We start from the raw sequence: 19,434 nt of genomic DNA on the forward strand, positions 1-19,434 counted from the left end.
AACTATCGCGTGAAGTTTATAGTTCGCGCGATACTTCGCGCGTTTCAGTTAGAGTTAAGGCAGAAAGGTTCGCGAAGATTTTTTATATATATATATTTACCTTAGCATCCGCCCTTGTTCACCTGCATTTATTAGTACAAAAAATTAAAAAAAATGTATATTCACAAATACCACAATCTTTGGGTTGCCTCCCAACCAGCGTCTTATTTTACATCGCGACATGACGCCATATTGCATTATTCATCAATTAAATCTACTGAGGTTTTGTGACGTTGAATGTCACCACCCCAATAGTGTTTAATTCGTTAACCATTTACCAAGAACGTGCCAATTGAACTAATGTTTTGCAATTCAACTGTTCCATGAGTAGTTACACTTGCTACAACAAAAGGGCCTGCCCAAAGGGACTTAAGCTTTCCAGGAAAAAGCTTTAGCCTTGAGTTGAACAAGAGAACTTCTTGACCCGGCTCAAACTCACGATGTTGGATGTGTTTGTCGTGCCACTTCTTGGTCTTTTCTTTATATAACTTGGCATTTTCATAAGCATGCAACCGAAACTCATCAAGTTCATTGAGTTGTAGCAGTCTTTTTTCTCCAGCTAAGTCCATATTCATATTTAGCTTTTTGATTGCCCAATAAGCTTTATGTTCTATCTCAACAGGCAAATGACATGCTTTTCCATAAACCAACCTGTATGGAGAAGTACCTATTGGAGTCTTGTATGCAGTTCGGTAAGCCCACAATGCATCTTCTAACTTACCGGACCAATCTTTCCTATTTGCGCTCACAGTTTTCTCCAAAATCTGTTTTACCTCCCTGTTTGACACTTCAACTTGACCACTCGTTTGAGGGTGATATGCAGTAGCAACCTTGTGTCTTACACCATATTTTGCTAGAACATTTTTCAACAATTTGTTGCAAAACTGTGTTCCTCCATCACTTATCAACACCCTTGGAGTTCTAAAGCGTGTAAAAATATGCTTCTTCACAAAACTTACCACTACCTTCGCATCATTAGTAGGAAGAGCAATGGCCTCAACCCACTTAGACACATAATCCACTGCAACCAAAATATATTTGTGCCCATTAGAATACAAAAATGGTCCCATAAAATCTATTCCCCAGACATCAAAGAGATCTACTGCCAAAATATTTTGTAAAGGCATCTCGTGCTTCTTCGTGATCGTTCCGGCTCTTTGGCACCTGTCACAATTTTTAACAAAAGCATGTGCATCTTTAAATAATTTTGGCCAGTAAAAACCTGATTGCAAAACCTTTTGTGCAGTTCTGTCTCCACCATGATGACCTCCATAAAGAGAAGAATGACAGTCATGCAATATTGCATTCATCTCCTCCTCAGGGACACACCTTCTTACCAATTGATCTGCGCATTGCTTGTATAGAAAAGGCTCGTCCCACATGTAGAATCTCACATCATGTAAGAACCTTCTTCTATGGTCAGCTGTGAATTCTGGTGGAGTCACCCCACTTGCAATGAAATTCACATAATCAGCATACCACGGGGTTTCATCCAAAGTGATGGCTAGCAAATGTTCGTTAGGGAATGTTTTTTTGATTGATTCTCCTTCAGTAACATGGGCTCTATTTTCGTGCCATGATAAATGATCTGCAACCTGATTCTCTGTTCCCTTTCGATCTCGAATCTCCAAATCAAATTCCTGCAAAAGAAGAACCCATCGAATTAACCTTGGTTTGGCATCTTTCTTTGCAAATAAATACCTGATAGCTGAGTAATCTGTATAAACTATGACTTTGGTTCCCACTAGATAGGACCTAAATTTATCAAATGCCCATACTATTGCGAGCAACTTTTTTTAAGTAACAGTGTAATTCATTTGAGTTGGATTAAGAGTTCTACTAGCATAGTTAATGGAATAAAATATTTTCTCTTTCTGCTGCCCCAAAACAGCTCCAATGGCTATATCACTTGCATCACACATCAATTCAAATGGAAGTTTCCAATCTGGAGCAATGATAATCGGTGCAGTAACTAATCTTCATTTCAGCTCATCAAATGCTTTCAGACAAGCATCATCAAACTTGAAGGATGTATCTTTTTCAAGAAGCCTGCACAAAGGAGATGAAATTTTTGAAAAATCTTTAATGAAAAGACGGTAAAAACCCGTATGGCCTAAGAAACTGCGAATGCCTCTAACTGATGTCGGTGGAGGTAATTTTTCAACTGCTTCCACCTTTGCTTTATCCACCTGCAATCCATTCTTGGACACTTTATGCCCTAGGACTATGCCTTCTCGTACCATGAAATGACATTTTTCCCAATTTAGTACCAAATTTGTTTCTTCACACCTAGCAAGGACCTTATCAATATTCATTAAACATTCATCAAAAGAACATCCAAATACAGAAAAATCATCCATAAATACTTCCACAAATCTTTCAACCATATCAGTGAAAATAGCCATCATACATCTTTGAAAAGTCGCAGGTGCATTGCAAAGACCAAATTACATTCTTTTAAATGCATATGTCCCACAGGGACATGTAAATGTGGTCTTCTCTTGGTCTTCTGGGGCTATAACAATTTGATTATATCCCATGTATCCATCCAAAAAACAGTAGTATTCTTGCCCGACTAATCTATCAAACATTTGGTCAATAAAGGGAAGGGGAAAATGGTCTTTTTGGGTGGCTGTATTCAATTTTCTACGGTTATTCCTCCTTTCTTTGGAACACATTGGACTGGACTTACCCATTTGCTATCAGATATTGGAAATACAATACCTGCATCAAGCCATTTAATCACTTCTTTTCTTACCACCTCTTTCATGTTCGGATTTAGGCGGCGTTGTTGTTCTATGCTTGGCTTGTGCCCTTCCTCCATGAGAATTTATGCATGCAAAAAGCTGGACTAATACCTCTTATGTCAGACATTGTCAACCCAATTGCTTTTTTATGGTCACGTAGTACTCTTAACAATTTCTCCTCCTGCAATTCAGACAAGTCAGCAGAAATAATAACAGGTAACATTTCAGAACTACCCAAATAAGCATAATGAAGGTGAGAAGGTAAAGGCTTTAATTCCAATTTGGGAGCTTCTTCAACTGAGGGCTTCAGAGGAGGACCATCTAGTCTGTTCAAAGGTTCAAAGGGATTTAAACCTTTTATATATTCACATGTTGCATTCAAAGTATGTTTTATCTCCTCAACCTCATCATTAATCTCCAAACTCTCAAACAACACAATTGCTTTTTCTAAAGAAACCTTCAAATATACACTTGGGGTAATAAGTTGTTCATCAATCTCCATGACAGATATCATAGACAATTCTTCATAATGGCGAGGAAGTTGAATTGCTTTATATACATTAAAAACAGCTTCCTCGTTGTCAACTCTCATGATCATTTTTCCTTCTCTTACTTTAATTATAGCATCACATGTAGCCAAGAGAGGTCTTCCCAATATAATAGGAACTTTTTCATCGGCCTGAAAATCCAAGATAATGAAATCAGTCGGGAAAATAAATTTCCCAATTTTCAGTAGCCCATCTTCAATCACCCCTTCCGGGTAAGTTATGGACCTGTCTGCTAGTTGCAACATCACAGTGGTGGGTTTTGGGGACCCCAAACCCAATTTTGTACAAAGACAATGACATCAAATTTATGCTTGCTCCCAAATAACAAAGTACATGGCCTACATCAACATTGCCTATTCTCACAAGTATAGTAAAGTTGCCAGGGTCCTTAAGCTTTTGAGGAAGCTTATTTTGGACCCTTGAAGTGCACTCCTTAGTAAGTGCAACTATTTCAAATTCAGTCAGCCTCCTCTTGTTAGCCACAATGTCTTTTATGTATTTGGAATATTTTGGAATATCACGAATCGCATCTACCAACGGAATATTTAATTGAATCTGACTCAACATAGAGAGAAATTTGTTGAATATGCGATCGTCGTTCTTTTTCTGCAATCTTTGTGGAAAAGGTGGTGGTGGCCTTGGAACATTCACAGGTGCTAAAATTGTATCATCTTTCTTTACTTCCTGTGTTGCTTTGGGAATCAATTCACCCTCACGTACAGGCTTGTCTTTTCTCTTCTTTGGAACTTCTTCTAATTCCCTTCCAGTTCTAAGTGTAATTGCACTAGCTTGCGGATTTTTCTCTATATCACTTGGAAGAGCACCTACAGGCCTAGTATTTTAATTTGCAGCTAGTTGTCCCAATTGTCTTTCAAGATTTCTAAAATCAGTTCTGAGTTGTTTGTTGTCATGCAATAATTTCTTCAATAAATCATTTGTATTTTCTTTTACCTGCTGGGGTGGCCTTGTGGTTGATTAAAATTTCCTTGGGGTCTATATTGATTCTGATTTGATTGATTTCCACCCCAAGAGAAATTAGGATGATTCCTCCAATTTGCATTGTAAGTGTTCCTATATTGTGCCTGTTGGTTCATCGGACCTCTACTTTGTTGCCCCACATAATAAATAGATTCAGGATTCGTTGGGAACATGTCACTTGTGTGATTATCACAACACATTTCACAACAAATCGACATTTGTTGAACATGTTGTGTTTGTTGTGTTTGGTTCATTGTCATTCTATTCATTTGATTCGCCAATTTTGCTATATCTGCTCTCATGGCGGAAAAGTCATCAAGTTCAAGTACCCCTACTGCTTTCTGTTTCATTGCTCTCCTTGGTTCTCCCTCACCTTGCCAATTATGATCATTAGCAGTGAAGTTGTTTAGCAGAAGTTGTATTTCACTATATGGCCTCGCCATACAACTACCTCCACAAGCTGAATCAAGATTCATTTTTGAAGTCTCGTCTAATCCATCAACAAAAGTATGGTCCAATACCTCATCAGTTTGACAATGATGTGGGCTGTCTCGAAGTAATTTCTTGTATCTTTCCCAAGCTTGGCGAAGAGTTTCACCATCCTATTGTTGAAACCCAAGAATCTGACTCTGCAAAGACTTTGTCTTTTTAGTGGGGAAAACGTGATTAATAATTTCTTTGCTAAATCATCCCAAGTATGTATTGAATTAGCAAGCTCCTTCTGCAGCAATTCTTTAGCTTCCCCCAGCAATGAAAACGGAAACAAGGTCAGCCTGACATAGTCCTTGGAAATATTTGGATAGTTGTAAGTATCAATCATTTCCAAAAAATTCTGAATGTGCCTTTGCGGGTCTTCATGAGATAGACTTACATATTGCCTGGTGGACTGAATCAGCTGTACCATGTACTGTTTAAGCTCAAAGTGACCAGTGATATCAGGCCTCACAATATCCTGAGTCATATTAGCAAGATTTGGCCTTGCAGCTTCTATCACCGGAAGCCCTCCATTACCTGCCATCACTGTTGGTTGTGGTTGAACTAAGATGTCCAACACTCTTTCTGTTTTGAATTTAGCTTCCAACTCTTTCCTTGCCTTATGAAGTGTCCTTGCAATTTCAGGATCAAGAGGGAAGAGATTGCTTGTGCTTCTACTCCTCCGCATTCAAGAGAAGAGCATGCGTGACACAAACAAAGTGAACTGAAAATTAATGCTTAAACCAATAGCTGATAAAAGCTTAACTCAGTCAAGTAGCTAATTTCCAAGTCCCCGGCAACGGCGCCAAAAACGTGTTGCAACCTAAACACTCACGCAAGTATACGCGATCGACAAGTAATATAGTAACTAGTAAAGTATCGTTCCCACGAGGATTTGTGATTAACTTATCAACTGATGCAAAGCCAAACAATTATTGATTTAAGCTAATTCATTACAAAATACATAAATAAACAACTTAAAACTTGACTGGTAATTTAACAATAATACTACACAAAGTTACTACACCACTTATACAATTTTCTTTTAACAATTAATAAGAGAGATATTCCGGGGTCATGGGCTTGCTAGAGATCATGCTACGCTTTTAGCTTAAAGATAATTTATTGAATTATCTAGGTTATTGATTATAGGGTTAATAATACCCATAAGAATCTGTCAATTTCTTATGCGCCTATTCAAGTTAAATTAATACCTATATTTCTATGGTATTAATATTAACTCAAATGTATTTACAAATCCTATTTCTCAACCAAGCAAGGTAATTAAGTATAGTTCTATCTTAATTGCGAATCTTTCACCCGATGCCCAGGATCCGGATCTTGCTCTATTTGATTCAATATGCAATCAAGAATTTCCTTTTTCAAGTTTAACTCAAGATTCGTAAATAGTATTTCACTGTTAGCTACGCAGTAAAATAATTAACAGTAGAATCAAATAAACAACCCATAATGATAAATTCAAGATCATCAATTTAAGCTTCAAACATCATAATCATCTAACACCCATAACCCCAGAATACTTGAGTTTTTAGCTACTCATAATTATACAAATATCAACAATAAAAGTTTTAAACATAATATAAGTAAATACAAGAAGAAAGTTTAGAAAAACTCTTTAAGTTCTTGCTTCAAGATTGTAATCCCCTTCTTTTCTTCACTTCAAGATTGAGTCTTCTCTTCCCTTTCTCTCTCTAATATTATTTCTTCCTCTAAAATCTGATCTATCCAATAATGGAGTTTTTGATTTATGTAAATTGAGTGGGATTAAGAAGGAATTCCAATTTAACCCCTAAATAAAGTTTCTCCGGATAGGACACGCGCGAACTATCACGCGAAGTATGGAGTTCGCGCGATACTTCCCGCGCTTCTCTTGGGTTCCAGGCAGAAAAGCTCGCGAACTATTGCGCGAAGTTTGGAAGTTAGCGCATTAGTTCGCGCTCTTCAGTAGCTCGATTTTGTCCATTTTTCCGTCTCGTCCTTGCGCACACTCGACTCCTAGGGGTTGTTCTTGCTCATAAATCATTCCAATCTCCTCTTGAAAGCATCATTTAGGCTCCTCATCCTGTAATGTATACATATCACAATTAGAGCCTATTTTTTATCAATTAACCATAATATGTCATCGGAATATAATCAAGCGGACGCATAAACAATAGTTAAATCACCTAGATTTCGCCTATTATCAATTGTTCTTCGGCTTTATTGTTCTTACTTTATTTTTCATACTTTGTTGCTCTTCACCTCGAGGCCCCCGAGATAATCGAGCTCGAGGGACTACTGTTCTAACAACACTAGTTTGGTTCATCAAATTTTCTTTCTTAAATCTAATATTACTTGTATATTCACTAGTATTAGAATAAACCACATATGTTTAAAACCACAAATCATATTTAATTGTTACTCACATTTTTCGATGTAAATAGTTTCGCGCCCACGTGAGGCTAGAGATAATAGTGATTATTTTAGCCCTATTTTTCTTATAACACACGTTTTTCTTCACACTTTTTTCTTATCAAAGATTCTTTGATTTCTGGATAAGATATGTCTAGCTCAGGAAACACATCCGTGAATGGAAATGACGGTCTCGAATCCCATGGAGAAAATAATGCAACAGTTTCAGAGACCGGTATGCCACTACTATACCCTGGGGTAGCACCAGCACCTAACCCCGTCAATGTTGGTTCATACGTTACCATGCACGTCGATTTGGACACTAATGTCGAAGGATATGTACGCAGAGGGGATCAACCTGATTCCTAAAGGACACAAGCTCAAAAAGAAAGATAAGTTAGTCTACGAGTAATTTTTGAGATGTTGCAAGCACAAAAAATTGCTATCACCTAGTTATAGAGTTAGCAAAAGACTCCGAGAATGCTCGAGGAAATCACGAAGAGGATCGAGTCGGTAGAAAAATGTAATTAATACAACAACAAAAAAGGTGGAAACATACAACAAAGAGTAGACCAGATACCGGGAGCACCTTCGACTTTGAAAGGACTGGATTCGAAGAAGTTTGTGCAAAAACCATTCCCTTAGAGTGTGGCTCTGAAGCCCATCCTGAAGATGTTTCGAATGCTAGACATCCCAAAATATAAAGGGACCACTAATCCCAACGAACATATCACCACATATGCTTGTGGCATAAAAGGAAATGATTTGAAAGACAATAAGATTGAGTCTGTTTCGCTAATATGTTTGGGGAAAATCTGTCTAAAGGTGCCATGATTTGGTACCATAATTTATTCCCAAATTCCATTGATTTGTTTGCCATGTTGGCAAACTCATTTGTAAAGTCACATGGCGGTACCATAAAAGTCGCAACAAGGAAGTCTAATGTATTCAAAATAAAGCAAAGGGAGAACTAGACGCTGAGGGAGTTTGTATCCCACTTCCAGTTAGAACAAATGGAGTTACCACCAGTCTCCGATGATTGGGTCGTACAAGCCTTCATTCAGGGGCTACATCAACGAAGTTTGATAGCTTCGAAGTAGTTGAAGCTGAACTTGATCGAGTATCCCGCTGTGACTTGGGCGGATGTGCATAACAGGTACCAATAAAAGATTAGGGTCGAGGATGGCCATTTTGGAGCCCCCTCGAGCTCAGTTTATCCAAGCAGGTTACTAGCGAAGGATTCAGGAAATGCAGATAGGGAGCCAAGGTCGAATAAGGAAAGATATCAGCCATACGTCGAAGATCGAAGGAACATTTCATGGCATAACATACCTCAGAATGATCGTGTCACACCTCCTTTTTCCGCACCCGCGAGGGTGCGTGGGGAGTTTTCTCCAATTGAAGGACAGTCGAAACGGGACTTGTTTATTTGTTTCAGAGTCGCCACCTGGGAACTTTAAGGTGTCCCAAGTCACCAGTTTTAATCCCTGAATCGAGGAGAATATGACTCTGTTTGTTATTTTGCGAACCAGAAATCCTGAGTAAGGAATTCTGTTAATCCGGAAGAAGGTGTTAAGCATTTCCGAATTCCGTGGTTCTAGCACGGTCGCTTAACTGTTTTTATTCTTGGCTTATCTTGATTTTACATTTTTATTGCAGAATTTTGTTACCGCTTCTGTTTATTGTTTACAATTATATAAACGAATTATGCTTACATATATTCGTATTAAATAGCTTTTATAATTACAGAGGATCGTGCCACGCATACGTGTACATAATGAAATTGACCATATTATAGTTTTTATTAAAAAATAACCATATATTCAAAATTTAAAATAAAATTAAGAACATCATCACCCTTTGTATTTAAACAATGAACTGCGCATCTCGGGTTATACGAAATTATTTTAACATCCTCGGAGAAATCCATTTTTATTAAAATGTTCACTCGAAGTTGCGCGAACGCATAATCCGAATTGCTTTTAGAAATATAATCAGGTTACGCGAACGCATCCCTAATTACGCCAAATATTCTTAATGGTAGTATAGATTTTTCACAAATTATTTATTATATCTATACATTTTATGTAAAAATCATGAGAAATCTCCATTTAAGGTACCCTTAAATTCTTGAAAAGAATTCACAATTTATTAAATGTTTATTGCGAATTATATTTTTTCGCGTATGAATTATATTCCTCCAAACTATTCAAATCCAAAGAAAGGAATAAACACATGATTAACACTATTTTTAATAAATACAACATATGTATACTCAAAAGGTGAATAGCGTATGAAACTTAAAAAAAATCAATTCTTGAAAGAAAATGATATTTTCGAAGAATTCTCGTTATTCCATTTGCAACGAATGTTAGTTTTACAATCTTAAACTTGTTACACATTATAAATCTAATCTCTTTCCACATTGCTTGTTCCTAATCTAATAGGCCTAATTATTTTGTTAATTCTGCGTAAAATATATATATATAGTCAAACCGATTTGATTCTCAATTTATGTGAACCATTGCTAAACACTAACTTTCGCATTGTAAAATTCCTAGGCCATTTGTTATTATGAAAGAGAACAAATCTACCTATTAACTTAATAAAATGATATTGCATACAACATTATTCGCCATATTTTAACATTGTGAACATAGCGAATTTTACTAATGCAACTTTCGACTATTGATCATAACCATTATTACGCCATATATGGACAAAATGCAACCAACATCATCTAGCCTTAATCCACAACCAAATAATCAAAATATGCTAACAATGCATTTTCTTGACATTTCCATACTACTCTGTACCTGACTAACAATGTCATACCTCTTAATTAATGGATACCAATTTGGAGGGTCATGTTTTAATACTGAGATTAATACTGAGATGTATACCGGTTGATACATATATCCATGGTTTCTATATTTCTAAGGGTTATTTCTTTCCTGTGTTGATAACTTTTTCTTTTAACGTCGTTATTAAGTCTGTTCAAGATATATAATATAAGTATTTTGTACTCAATATTTTCTTCTAATAAATACGTGTGGTTGCGGTTGTTCATTCAGATTTAATATTTATCCTTATCATGTCTTTTACTAAACATATTCCCTCTAACCTCTTTGTTTATCATAGAGTTTATCATATTTTAATAAGTTATACTGAACAATCTTTTCTGGTCACTACCATATTTTTCATGCTTCAATCATTTACCCTAACAGCGCCTCAACTCTGTGTACTCCCCTAAACGGCTTCCTTGCCTACTGGTTTCCACTTTAGGATGGCATAGTCTGGGCTTAACTACTCTCAGCATTATTAGACAGGCAAACTTTCTCAAGATGTTCTTTATAACAGTACTATAACATGATAAACAATTATGATATTCAAGAGATTATAAGGAATATAAGAGTTTAGTTAAACATGATTATGAATAAACTTACCTGGTTTTGTAACTCGTTTGAATGCTCCATAGCTGTTTTAGATACTTGTAAATAACTCAGATATTTCTTACAAGAGAGAAGATAAGAGAGAATATTAGAGAGAGAAGGTAAGGGTGAGGATGTCTGAGGGTGTCCTTCCTTCCTCGGATGTACATTCTATATAAAGAAAATTAAAACGACTCTTACTGTTTACAAATGACTCCTACTATTCATGAACGACCTTTACTGTTCATGATTATGACATATACTATTTACTTTATGACTCTTACTATTCATGAACGACCTTTACTGTTCATGATTATGACATATACTATTTACTTTATGACTCTTACTATTCATGAACGACCTTTACTGTTCATGAATGCGACTAGTACTATTTACTTTACATTATATGTTTCCAGTAGCTGTCTTCTTCTTTTGTCTTCTTGTTGATACCTTCATTCTAGTTGGACTTCTGGTACATAGTTATCATCTCCGTTGCACTTTGAACATATGTGGTCTGGATATTTGTGTCCTACTAGTTTGCAGTATCTTGTTAATAACTCGTTTGAAATAAATTCTTTTTTCAATGCTCTGGTAGTTGGTTGCATTTCTGGCTTTAATAATGATAAAATCCATTTCTGGACTTCATCCATATCTCCTTGTCGTAGTTCCTTTGAGTTGGCATATATCATTAACTGGTCTCTGGAATAGTAGCTCCAGATAGCATTTCCTTGTAGATAATTGTTAGCTAGTTCTTGAATAATAGTTGCTATACCAATTATTCTTTTATTGGCATAGAAACTTGGTATCTCCATTTTCTGTATCTCCGGTTGTTTCTCTATCTCTTCCGGTATTATCATATCTCGTGTTAGTCCTATCTTTATCACCTGTATTATGGGTTTTATTTCATCATATAGTATTTCCGCTGGTGCTGTATAGAATTTGATGAAGAATAGGTTGCCTTTTGTAATTCTCTTGAAGGTGACAAATGCTTTGTATAGCTCTGGTATTCCAATTATTTCTTCTCCGTCATGGGTATATACTGTGCTAAGTAGTCCGTAGTTGTAACATGTTTTTACTAGGTTTGCTTTTGTTTTTGGCTGGGCTATAAGCCTATTATATCCCTGTAGTTTTTGGGTTACATAATCTTGTGTTGGATCTGTAGTAGTTGTTGATCTAGGGTTTAGGTTCAGAAATGTCTGGATTTTATATATATTCTCAATATATGTTTGAGTAATATGGTTATATACCTTTTTGTTGTGGTGTAGGCTATTAGCATAGGTTGAAGTTTGTGGGGCTATAACTATTGCTTCTCTTGGCTTTTTTGATGTAAATGGCTTATCAAATACGGTATTTAGGTTTACATTGATATGTGGCTTTTTGCTAACTTGTTTGCTTGTACCTGCAGCTGTATATAAAGCAACTGTGTTATGGGTTTTTTGGAGTTTCCCAACGTCTCCTTCTACCTCTGGAAGTTTAGAGTCTTCCGATCGACTTAGCTCCGCATTTTTATAGTCATGCTGCTGACTTTCTAGCTGTTGTAATCTTTTTCCCATACTCTCCATCTGTAAGGATAGAGTAGTAAGGATTGTAAATATGTCTTTTGATTCTTGGCTTTCATCTGTTTGGGTACCTTTGTCTTGATAGGTAGTCTGCAATAACATTCTTGTCAGTTCGTATTACTTCAATTGTAAATGTAAAATTTTGTATATTTAATACAAGTCTCCTTATTTCCTTTGTAGTTACTGAATCCTGTACTTTCCGAGTTATCCACCATTTTACTTGTGTATTATCTGTTCTTACTATAAATTTGTTATAAACAATATATGGCTCAAATGCTAACAAACATTTATATAATCCAAATAGTTCTTTCCTATTTATCTCCCATTTTAATTGTGGTTCCGTGTATGATCCGGAATAATATCTACAATGGTGTTCAATTTTTTCATTATCATATTTATATTTTAGAACTCCTCCGTAGCTGTGATCACTAGAATCAGTTTCTACAATATATGTAAATTGTTTCTTTTCATCTGGAAAATATAGTTTTGGTAATTTTTTACACATATTTTTTATCTTCTGTATATGTATTTTATCTTTTTCGTCAAAATGATATTCTATGTCCTTTTTTAATTTTTTCTGTAATGGTTTTAAGTTTTCTGCTAATTTAGGAATATATTCTCTTACTTGGTTAACCAATCCTAAAAATGATTGTAACTTCTTTTTTGTATCAAGTGTTTCATTCAAGTTAATTATTTTTTGTACTACATGGGTTTGCATTTTTATTCCGTTTTTATCTATTTGTATACCTAAAAATTCTATTTGATTTTTCATTACTTCTGCTTTCTTTTTACTTAAACTTATTCCTGATATTTCTACAATGTGTATGAATTTTTCTAGTAGTTTTATATGTTCGTTCTCTGTTCTAGAATATAGCAATATATCATCTATATATATTATACAATTTTCTAATTGGTTGAAGTAATTATCCATAAAATGTTGATACCTACCTGGTGCATTTTTATATCCAAAAGGTAATACGTTCCATTCGTAAAATCCTTGTGGTACTGTGAATGCTGTTAACTTTTTAGATTCATCTTCTAGTTTTAAATGGTAAAATCCTGATTTACAGTCAAATTTACTAAAATAGTTATATCCTTGTATTTGTCTAATTTTTAGTATTTTATTTGGTATCGGATAATTATATGTTTTTGTTTTTGCATTTAAGTTTCTATAATCTATAACCATACGGCTTTTTCCTCTTTTTTGTTCACTATGCTTATTTACTATAAATGCTGGGCTAGTATGTTTACTATTACTTTCTTGTATGTAGTTATTATCTAATAATTCTTTTATATGCATTTTAAATTCTGTTAAATCATTAAAATTGTATTTTAAAGGTTTTTGTGTTATTATGCTATTTTCATCTATTAGTTCAATCTTTATTTTTGTTTGATGTTTTTCCCATCCTTGGAGTGGATTATCATTATATAGTAATTCTAGTTTATCTTGTAGTGGTTTTATCTTATTTATTGAGAAAATGATTATCTCTATATTATGGTTACTTTGTATTATATTTTCTAATTTTTGGGTAATCTTTTCACTTCCTTTAATCCAGGGTGTTGTTTTTCTTACTTTATTATTTACTCTTTTTGCTCCTAATTTTTGTTTACACGGGGTAGTAAACCACCAATGTGTTTTTGTTATAATATGTGGGTATAATTTATCTAAAAATGGCATTCCTAATAATATATCTTTATTTGTGAATTCGTAACTATATATTTCTTCTATGGTTAATATTTTATCCCATATTTGTATTTTTATATTTCTTGCTTTATATGTTATCATACTTCCTTCATTATTAAATCCTGTTACTACTATGGGGGTTTTTAGCTTTTCCCATTTACTTTCTGGTAAACAATTATGTCTACACATATTAGCTTCTGCTCCTGTATCCACCATAGGTGTATAATATCTATTATAATATCCTTCTACTATTATTTTGGAAAGTATGTATATCTTTGGCATTATATCAAAGTTCTTTTTATTATTATTTTCTTATTTTCATAACTTATTGTTAATTGCCTATCTTCTAATTTATATGGTTTGACTTTTTCTAACCATTTTATCCCTAGTGTAATATTTTTATCTCCTTGATATATTTTAAAATTTATTAATATTGGTATTCCTCCAATAATTAATTCTTTTTCAGTTGTTTCTTCGTTTTTTCTTAACGCTTTTGGTAGTTCTGAATTTTGTTGTTCTATTGTTACTATCTCTTGTTCTGGTATTAGTTCTCTTATAACATAATTCTCTTCCTGCCCTGTATTTATTAGTATTAAATATTTTCTTTGGTCCATTATTCCTGTTATATAATAATGATGTGGGTTTATTTCTTCTATTTTTTGTTCTATTAATTTTTTATTTAGTAGTCTTTTATTTAAAATTGGTATTTGTGCTTTACCTTTGATGTATTTACAATCTATTATATGTTCTCTTTGGCTTACTACATAGTATTCTTCTTTCTGTCTTTTAAACCAATTCTTTATTGTTGGTACTTCTAATATTTTGTCTATGCTTAGATCCAATTCTTTTCCTTTTATTTGTTCAAATACATTAGCGTCAAATATTATTTTTTGTTCTGAAGATTGTTCATCTTGGTGTTCTTCTTGTTGTATAATTTGTATATCTTTTTCAGTCATAATTTTCTTCATCTGATTCTTCTATATCCTTGTTTATTTCCTTTTCATTTTCAGAGAACTCGTTTTCTGATATCTCATATATGCTATCTTCACTGCTTAATTCATAATCTACATATTCTATTTGTGTATATTTATCATTATCTATTAGTATTTCGGTAATTTGTTTCTTCTTTGGGTTTTTTGGTAATCTACAATCTTTGGCTAAGTGTCCTAGCTTTCCACAATTATAGCAAGTACATTCTGTTAGTTTTTTCTTTTTCCTATATGGTTTTTTATGTTTATAATTTTTTACATAATATCTTCCTCTTGGTTTCCTATATTTATATTTTGAATATTTTGATTTAAATTTCTTTTTCTTTCCTTCTTTTTTGTAATATTTATCTGTGCAGCCAAATTGGGGTGCTATTCTACTTTTGCAACATGCCAAATTTTTTACTAATATTTTTTCCATTTTCATGTTTTCTTTATATTTTTCACATAATTCTATGAACCAATTTTGTAGATATTTTATCCTTGCTCCTAATGTATCTGCTAGTCCTGCTTCGTTCCATTTTTTTATTATTTTTGAGCTAAATGGTTCTGGTAATTTTGTAAAATATAATTTTCTTATCTCTTTACTTTCATCCAGACTATATGTTCCTTTATAATAATAATCTCTAAATGCACAATTATATTCATCTATATAACACATATTACATATTGCTAATTTTGTCATTAGATTCCTATTTGTAATTTTTTCTTTGTTTTGTTCTTCTACTTCTGTTGTCATACTACTAAATTCATTTCTTATTGCTATTTCATATTTATTTAATATATTAGTAACTGTTGTTGTAGTTGTACCGTCAAGTTTTTTATTACTCCTTAGTGTGTCTAAGCTTTCACTTGATAAATTCTGTAACCATAATTTTACAGTTCCTATTAATGTTCTTTCTATATATCCTGGTGTTTCTGCTATTGTTATTTTATTATCTATTAGTTGTTTTGAGATATATCCTATCCATAATTGTATTGTTTTATTTATATCTGCTACACAATCTAAATCTAAAAAATTATATTGTTCAGTTATCTGTCTTGGTGCCCATTTCCTATTTAGCCTTTTATCCCATAATGTTTTATTTCTATCATATGCATCATAACTTACTCTGTAATAGGTTGGGTTTAATTGTTTTGGATTTTTTACTCCTGATATGCTCGGTTTATCTTCGTTCATATCCCCTGTATTTACTTCTGGGTTTATTTTTATCTCTTCTGTTTTTTTATAAGTTTTGTGTATGTTTCACTTGTTTCTGAATAGTCTTCTCCTAGATTTATGTCGTTATCACTTTGGTCATTTATTTCGTTTATGCTTATATTTGGTGGATTATCCTGTACTTGTTCTAATTGTAATTTAAATTTTTCTATTTCATTTGTCAGTCTCAGCTCTTGTTCTTCTTCTTTTCGTTTTTCTTTTTCTCTTAATTTATTATTATACAATTGTTTTAGCATTTCTAACTCTTTTTCTAATTTTGTTATTTTAGTGTTTTTTACCTCTTCTATCTGTTGTATTTTTTCTTTAGCTTGCTGTTGTATTTCTTTAATTTCCCGTTTTCTATCTATTTCCTCATTTTCTTTTGCTATTCTAACCATTGCGGTTAAACTATCTTCTAGTCTCACAGTTTCTTTTTCTAACATTAAGTTTAGATTATTCCCTATTTTCTTGTATCTTCTTCCTAAGTTGGAAAATACTATCGTTATTTTTAATCCTTCTGGGTTTTCATATGTTTTTTCTTCTAGTGCGAATTCTTCTTTATTCATATTTTATTTTTAAGATGACAAATATATTTATATTCTGTTTTAGATATTATATCTATTAATTCTGATAGCCTAGCTTTATTTATTTTTGTGATACTTAAGTATTCATATTCTATGTATAGTTTCTTTAGTTTCTTTCTAATTTTCTGCGATTTCTTAGTTATTATAATTGTTTCACTGTTTTGCGGGTTTGTCCTATTAATGTCAGTGTTATTTTTCATGATTTGCTTCTTAATATAAATGTTTATTTTTCATAGCTCTGATACCAATTTGGAGGGTCATGTTTTAATACTGATATTAATACTGAGATGTATACAGGTTGATACATATATCCATGGTTTCTATATTTCTAAGGGTTATTTCTTTCCTGTGTTGATATTTATTAGAAGAAAATATTGAGTACAAAATACTTATATTATATATCTTGAACAGACTTAATAACGACGTTAAAAGAAAAAGTTATCAACACAAGAAAGAAATAACCCTTAGAAATATAGAAACCATGGATATATGTATCAACCGGTATACATCTCAGTATTAATCTCAGTACTAAAACATGACCCTCCAAATTGGTATCAGAAAATTAGATAACTTTACTGTTCATGTTTTAACGATTAAAATAACTATGAAATTAAAATAATACCCTCCTAAATATTAATCTCATTTGTAAACAATTAAAATAACTAAGAAATCGCAGAAAATTAGAAAGAAACTAAAGAAACTATATATAGAATTTGAATACTTAAGTATCACAAAAATAAATAAAGCTAGGCTATCAGAATTAATAGATATAATATCTAAAACAGAATATAAATATATTTGCCATCTTAAAAATAAAATATGAATAAAGAAGAATTCGCACTAGAAGAAAAAACATATGAAAACCCAGAAGGATTAAAAATAACGATAGTATTTTCCAACTTAGGAAGAAGATACAAGAAAATAGGGAATAATCTAAACTTAATGTTAGAAAAAGAAACTGTGAGACTAGAAGATAGTTTAACCGCAATGGTTAGAATAGCAAAAGAAAATGAGGAAATAGATAGAAAACGGGAAATTAAAGAAATACAACAGCAAGCTAAAGAAAAAATACAACAGATAGAAGAGGTAAAAAACACTAAAATAACAGAATTAGAAAAAGAGTTAGAAATGCTAAAACAATTGTATAATAATAAATTAAGAGAAAAAGAAAAACGAAAAGAAGAAGAACAAGAGCTGAGACTGACAAATGAAATAGAAAAATTTAAATTACAATTAGAACAAGTACAGGATAATCCACCAAATATAAGCATAAACGAAATAAATGACCAAAGTGATAACGACATAAATCTAGGAGAAGACTATTCAGAAACAAGTGAAACATACACAAAACTTATAAAAAAACAGAAGAGATAAAAATAAACCCAGAAGTAAATACAGGGGGTATGAACGAAGATAAACCGAGCATATCAGGAGTAAAAAATCCAAAACAATTAAACCCAACCTATTACAGAGTAAGTTATGATGCATATGATAGAAATAAAACATTATGGGATAAAAGGCTAAATAGGAAATGGGCACCAAGACAGATAACTGAACAATATAATTTTTTAGATTTAGATTGTGTAGCAGATATAAATAAAACAATACAATTATGGATAGGATATATCTCAAAACAACTAATAGATAATAAAATAACAATAGCAGAAACACCAGGATATATAGAAAGAACATTAATAGGAACTGTAAAATTATGGTTACAAAATTTATCAAGTGAAAGCTTAGACACACTAAGGAGTAATAAAAAACTTGACGGTACAACTACAACAACAGTTACTGATATATTAAATAAATATGAAATAGCAATAAAAATGAATTTAGTAGTATGACAACAGAAGTAGAAGAACAAAACAAAGAAAAAATTACAAATAGGAATCTAATGACAAAATTAGCAATATGTAATATGTGTTATATAGATGAATATACTTGTGCATTTAGAGATTATTATTATAAAGGAACATATAGTCTGGATGAAAGTAAAGAGATAAGAAAATTATATTATACAAAATTACCAGAACCATTTAGCTCAAAAATAATAAAAAAATGGAACGAAGCAGGACTAGCAGATACATTAGGAGCAAGGATAAAATATCTACAAAATTGGTTCATAGAATTATGTGAAGAATATAAAGAAAACATAAAAATGGATAAAATATTAGTAAAAAATTTGGCATGTTGCAAAAGTAGAATAGCACCCCAATTTGGCTGCACAGATAAATATTACAAAAAAGAAGGAAAGAAATAGAAATTTAAATCAAAATATTCAAAATATAAATATAGGAAACCAAGAGGAAGATATTATGTAAAAAATTATAAACATAAAAAACCATATAGGAAAAAGAAAAAACTAACAGAATGTACTTGCTATAATTGTGGAAAGCTAGGACACTTAGCCAAAGATTGTAGATTACCAAAAAACCCAAAGAAGAAACAAATTACCGAAATACTAATAGATAATGATAAATATACACAAATAGAATATGTAGATTATGAATTAAGCAGTGAAGACAGCATATATGAAATATCAGAAAATGAGTTCTCTGAAAATGAAATAAACAAGGATATAGAAGAATCAGATGAAGAAAATTATGACTGAAAAAGATATACAAATTATACAACAAGAAGAACACCAAGATGAACAATCTTCAGAACAAAAAATAATATTTGACGCTAATGTATTTGAACAAATAAAAGGAAAAGAATTGGATCTAAGCATAGACAAAATATTAGAAGTACCAACAATAAAGAATTGGTTTAAAAGACAGAAAGAAGAATA

At 32.5% G+C, this 19,434-nt stretch overlaps 1 pseudogene; it reads right to left on the reverse strand.

Annotated features, from left to right (window-relative positions):
• Nucleotides 1-317: 317 nt before the first annotated feature.
• On the reverse strand, nt 318-4,788 carry LOC138884861 (uncharacterized; annotated as a pseudogene).
• Nucleotides 4,789-19,434: the final 14,646 nt, after the last annotated feature.

The sequence above is a fragment of the Nicotiana sylvestris genome, unplaced genomic scaffold, assembly GCF_000393655.2.
Source record: "Nicotiana sylvestris unplaced genomic scaffold, ASM39365v2 Un00116, whole genome shotgun sequence".
NCBI classification, from domain to species: domain Eukaryota; kingdom Viridiplantae; phylum Streptophyta; class Magnoliopsida; order Solanales; family Solanaceae; genus Nicotiana; species Nicotiana sylvestris.